This window comes from Oryzias latipes, chromosome 12, assembly GCF_002234675.1.
Source record: "Oryzias latipes chromosome 12, ASM223467v1".
In the NCBI taxonomy this organism is placed as follows: Eukaryota; Metazoa; Chordata; class Actinopteri; order Beloniformes; family Adrianichthyidae; genus Oryzias; species Oryzias latipes.
The window spans coordinates 27,477,132-27,483,336 of record NC_019870.2 but is presented as its reverse complement, the minus strand read 5'-3'; the positions used below and the strand labels follow the sequence as shown (position 1 = coordinate 27,483,336).

Genomic DNA, 6,205 nt, shown 5'->3' with positions numbered 1-6,205 from the left:
GTGAGCAGCATTTCTGCTTTGAAAAGTTCACATACCGCCCCAAAGCCGCTGTGTGAGCTGGAAGTCCGAGCTCTGCTCGAACACACATTAATGATCTTAATTATAGTCACCGCAACGAGTGGGGGGGGGCAGTTTCTTTTTCCAAGAGGGGGCTTTGCAAAAAATTTTTGAGAAGCACTGCTTTACGTGAACCAAATGTGTCCAGTCTGAATACACTCTAAATGTGACTTTTTATGACAATGAAGAATCTGCCACGATGTGTAATTTCTTAGGTCCTCCACTAGAGGGCGTACACAGACCAAAATGCAACTTATTGTAAGTTTTAGAATCTTATGATTGAAATAAAAATGAAGGCATCCTTCATTCTTTCAAACACAAAGACATTCTCAGAAGCTTTGAAGTTCTTCATTTGACTGAAGATTCAAGTAAAAGTCCATGTTGGTGTCAAATGACATCATCCTCTTCAGACTGAAGGATGGATGGATGGATGGATGGATGGATGGATGGATGGATGGATGGATGGATGGATGGATGGATGGATATTTATCCTCATCAGGACATATTTGGTTGTCATTTATCCATCACACAGAAAAACACACAATAAAAAAAGTTAAAATGAAATAAATACTTAAAATATTTTCTAAAAGATCTAAAAAACATTATTATTATTCCTAAACCGTATAGTCTTTTCTTTTTTCCCTTTTTATTAAGTTTCCAGATTTATTAACACAAAAACTAATCAATCCTCCAAAATGCTTTTTCATTTTCTTCTTCAACACCGCTTCTTTTGTGACATAATTAAAGTGAAAATTGCATTTTCCTTTTCACACCAACCCTGTGAAAAGTGTCACATCATTCATTTCCAGTGAGCATTTCACTGTAAGCCGCTACCAATTGTTGGTGGTGGACGAGTCCTAGTGTGGAGGTGAACAGGGGTTCCATGATATTTTTATGCTCTTTTGATTATGCATTTACGTGATTCTATATGAATATGAATATTGTATTGGGAAATATGCTTTTTCCTGCCTGCTGTAACAGATAAGATTTGCCCAGTCAGCAGTAGGGCTGTCTGCGACTTCTGGTCGATGTTCTCTTTTTGTGCTGGACGTTTATGGTACAGAGACTCCTGCCCATTGCAGACTAGATGTGCTTGTATGTACAGAGACAGAGTCTAATGAGGTATTATGCATTTTTACATTTTGCCTTGCTGGATAATTAAAAAAAGCCTTTCTGCTTGAGAGAGTGAGAGAGTGGAGAACCACTAAGCCTCACTGGTCGTGTTTTCTGTCTCTCCCCTTTTGCAAAAGGTTTGAAAATTCAAGCAGACTTGTGTGAATTTCATTTCCCAAACTACACATTTCAGTTTTGACTGTCCTGAACCATCCGAATCTGCAAAGGTCGGACGGTGCCGCAACACAACCAACCTGCCATTGACGTTCCTTGTTGGCTAAACACACCTGATCCAGGTAATCAGCAGCAGATAAGGCAGAGTTTCTGGAAAACCAGCAGGACACCGGCCCTCAAGGCCTGGATTTGGGCACCTTTGAAACATGTTAGACCAGGACAGAGTTTGAGCAACACTCTTCGTAGTAGAACACAAATGGCGGGTGAGGAGGGTTGTAGAGGGTAGAGGAGTGGGGGGGTAGAGCTGTGGTTGCGCGGTGATCTCTGGGTTGCTTGGGTCGGGTGCTGGGGCCGGCTTGTGGAGACGAGGCTCTGGCTGGGTGGGGGGCAGCTCATGGGTCCTCTGGGCCCTGGCTTCATCCTTGGCCCATGTCTCGGTGTCCGGCGCCCGGTCGCCCCCCTGGCAGCCGCCTGGTACGGCTAAGCGCGCCTGTCCTGTGGCCTGGGGACCCAGACGCCGGGTTCGCCTATGCCTCTCGGCACCGGGGGGGCCCCCTCTACGCCTGGCTGGGTGGGTTAATGTTCTTGGCAGCGTAGCAGTTAAGATTGCTGTGGACTCCTGCATACTGCAATTTATAAACAGTTTCACAATCATAGATTTTTTTTCCAGTGGTGTCTTTTTCAGTTATATTAAACAACTCATATGGAGGTACGAGCACCTCTTGTTCCTGGTCTTTAACTGACGGTAATTTTTCCAAATACGCACCCAGACATGTCCTGATCTGAAAGCAAGTATTTTTACCATATTTGATCAGGTTTGTTAGTTTAGAAGTGGATGCAAAATTGCCGAAGCGAATCAGTTGACCAACTTTACCCTTAAATGCTAGATTAGTTCTACGGTAAGTTGTCAAACACTCCTTTTCTTTGTTGAGGATTTGAACGGCATCTGTGAGCCAGAAAAGTAAGGAATGATAGGGGAAAGAGGTGCCATAGGCATTTCTCTGGGTCCTGACAGCTGAATTAAAGGTTTGGTAAAAGTTGTTGTAGTCGGAAGTGTAAACACAAATTGCCTGTCTGTGATTCCTAGTCAACAACTTGTTGTTTGTGGGTCTATCTGCACAAGTTTGTGCTTTTCTCCAAATATCAGAGAAATTTGTTTTGAGTTCTTTCTTAAAGAATTCGTTGTTGATCTTTGTTTCCATCATTTTGCTGCAGCCAAAGTACATGTCATCCACAGAATCATCAGCCATGTCTAAGGGGAAGGTTTCTTTTGCCCCAGTCATGAGGCGGATCTAGACGGGGGGAACAACAAACTTTAGTAAAAATTCATAATCCAAATGGTAGCTAATACTACCTAATAAAAATGAGGAGAAAGAGGTTTGAAAAGGTAGACTATCTGTGTGAAGAAAACATTGAAGAAAACAAACATTGTTGAAATGTCATTAGGTAAAGTGAAAGTGGTTAAATGAAATAGTAAAGTAAGAATGTAAATGTCATAAGATTACAAAACCAAACTCACCTTCATTGAATGAACAAAAGTCCAACTAAATAGTAAAGACAGCTGAGCAAAAGCCAACAGATTCATCTTTGCAGCTCTGAAAAAAACCTTTGGATTTTAGACACAGAAAGAAAATCAGCATAATCCTTGAAGACATGCAGCAAACATTTTAATTGTTCTATTAGATTAAAATAATAATGGAATGAGGAATAACAGAAAGTTCAGCTTACCACAATCTTGAAGCGGTTTCCTAAAAGATAAAGATCTTTAGGTAGCGAGTGAGAGCTGGTCTGTAGTTCAGGGGTCTTATATGCTTGGATCAGGTAGGCGGCCAAAACCACAGGTGCACATGTCTCTCACACCCACACCCACTCATAAACAACACCTAGCTAGCTATTTCCTTTATTTCATTTAAGTCACTGGCCGCTACTTGAACCTTTCATCCCGTTTACAAAACACAAAGAACCACAGAAGCTGTTTTACAACCTTTTAGTTGCCAAAACCAAGAAATTCCAGCTAAGCCACACAAAGATACACATGTACAGATATACTGTAGACTTGTTTATTTATTGCTATATAAATCGTTTTCAATTTCAAAGGACAGACATGCTTGAAATACCTTGAAGCAACTTTGGACAAGTCCAAAGCTACTCACTTCATCAAGCTTCTCTTCATGTGGAGGTGGAGGGTCTTTAATCTCTGAAACTCTATTTTTCATACTTAAGGGTGCAACAGGTTGCAAGGTGCCCTGTCAATGTACAGTTTACTTTTGAACTTATGTCATATACGTACAAGACACACCGAACTATAAGGCGCATTAAGCAGTACAAAATAATCAGAGATGAGTCAGCCAGTGAGTCAATCTTTATTACCTGCGTTTATATCAGTTCTAGAACGTGTTTGTGACATTCTACATGTTCGAGTTTTCACAACCTGAAACCCCCAAACCTGTACACAACATGTAAAAAACAGGCTGATACTACTGAAACCAACACTACTACAAGTCCTATCTTTGTTAGTAACACATAAAAAATAGACTCATTTACCGCTAAAATCAATATTGCTAAGACTAAGCTAACTCCCAACCTTATTCTTCTCCGACATCAGTACACATCAGCTGAATTAGCATATTTATGATAACACCCAACCTTGTTTCCAACCAAACAAGGAGCAGCTGCATTCTGCGTTTATACTCCACATATCTGGCACAGACTTCCATACTGGTAAGAGCTATATGAGATAGGTTGAAAAAATCCTCTTTTTTTCATATGTTACATTTTTTTGTTCAAAGTGGGCCAGGGAATCGAAAACAATTCTTTTCAGAACATTCCGATTGAAAATGTACGAGCTAGCTAAGATCGCAACAGTTGCAAATTCGCTACTTAAAAATCCCCCTTAAAAATCTACGACTTCTAATTCCAATATTTTTTCAACAGTAGCTTGCCAATGATGCGCTTGAGGTTATGAGACGATCGATAAAAATCCATAAATTGAGTTTTCCATTGTTCCTGGTACTAAAAATTCTTTTCTTCTTGTTTTTATTCAAGATGGCAGCCTGTTCCCAAGGTCAAATGTCAACGACACTTCTGTGGTGTTTGTATACTCGACCTAGCGGCATTTGTGTGTAATTTCATGAAAATTGCAAAAACAAAAATCTTGTTTTGCCTTATTGTCGAAAAACAATATGTTTTTGATTGCCACAAAATGGCTGTCAAACCGTAAGGTTGTAGTAACTTTTCAGACCATTCAGGGTTTTTTTACATTATCGCTCGCTGTCAGGTCATCGTCTTGGGTCTTGGTGAGGGTGTCTTTAACCTTGCTGAAAATTCATTTTGGTGCGTGCAAATTTTAGTGACTTATCGTGCACCTAGCGGGGGTCAAATTTTCGCTCAAAGATGCAGAAATCTTTCCAACTGCGAAAACAATGTGGTCCTTGCAGTCAATGACTGCTGCGGGTCATAATAGACATGGAAAATATTAATATGGAATAAATCAACTTAAACGTTAAATAACTTATATTTTTCTCTCAGTAAAAATACATCCTGTGAAAATCAAACCTGGTTCCCAGTGAACCACGTTAAACAACATCATCGACTCGGTCTTATTTTACCCTGTGCAATAACCGATCATATGATCATCCTGTGCAATATTTTGGAATGTATGTGTGTATAGTGAGTATATAGGTGTTTATACTTACTCCATAGTCTTTTTTTATTTTACATACTGCCCTCTGTTCCTGTACTGCTGCCGCAATAAGGAAATTTCCCCATCGTGGGACTAATAAAAGGAATATCTTATTTCTTATATCATATTGGAAATAAAGTAAACGTTAAAAGAAGAAAACGTTGTCATTTCTTTAATCCTAATTCATATAAATATATTACATATATTATTATATGTAATATATTACATATAATAATATATGTAATATATTACATATATTTATATGACATATAAATAAGATTTTGCTCTCCAAAAAAATACATCCTGTCAAAATTACACAAACTCAAAATGAGAATAAGAACACAAACAAAACCTGGAGATAAAATAATTTAATTCAAAATAAATCAATTTGTGCTTTTGAGCAATCAACTTCGGTGGCCCAGAAGGGTCACAACACAACACAATGAATCACAACACAACACATTAACTTACCACACAACACATTAACTCACAACACAACACATTAACTCACAACTCATTAACTCACAACACATTAACTCACAACTCATTAAGTCACAACACAATAACTCACAACACAATAACTCACTACACAATAACTCACAACACAATAACTCACTACACAATAACTCACAACACATTAACTCACAACACAATAACTCACAACACAACACAAGAACTCACAACACATTAACTCACAACGGAAGTAAAGCTGCAATGGAAGTGCTTTTATTCTGAAATTTCCACTGGGCTGAGCGGCTAACTAGCTAACAGAAAGTAACGTCACAGTGAGCTGTGGAGGGAGCATGTTTTTTCTACAAGAGAAGCTAGCAGCAGTGTGAACAGATTGGGCGGTTTTGGTTCTAAATTTGCGGGTAAAAATGGCTTTGGGCGGGCATGTTGTGTTGTGAGTTAATGTGCTGTGAGTTATTGTGTTGTGATGTGAGTTAATGTGTTATCTGGTAAGTGTTAAATGGCATATACTTGTATAGCGCTTTTCTACCTACAAGGCCCAAAGCGCTTTACAGTCACAGACCCAGTCACAGACCCATTCACACACTAGTGCCAGGCGCCAACCCCAGAGGCAAGGTGGGGTTCAGTGTCTTGCCCAAGGACACTTCGTCACATGGGTGTGCAAGGCGGGAATCGAACCTGCAATCTTACAATCATGGGTCGACCGCC

General features: G+C 39.6%; 1 long non-coding RNA gene across 1 annotated transcript; it reads right to left on the bottom strand.

Annotated features, from left to right (window-relative positions):
* Window positions 1–3,111, bottom strand: LOC111948386. Its single transcript, XR_002874374.1, has 3 exons — window positions 3,073–3,111; window positions 2,864–2,950; window positions 1–2,636 (listed from the first exon to the last, which is right to left on the bottom strand). It is a non-coding gene; the product is annotated as an uncharacterized LOC111948386 (long non-coding RNA).
* Between the last annotated feature and the right edge of the window lie 3,094 nt (window positions 3,112–6,205).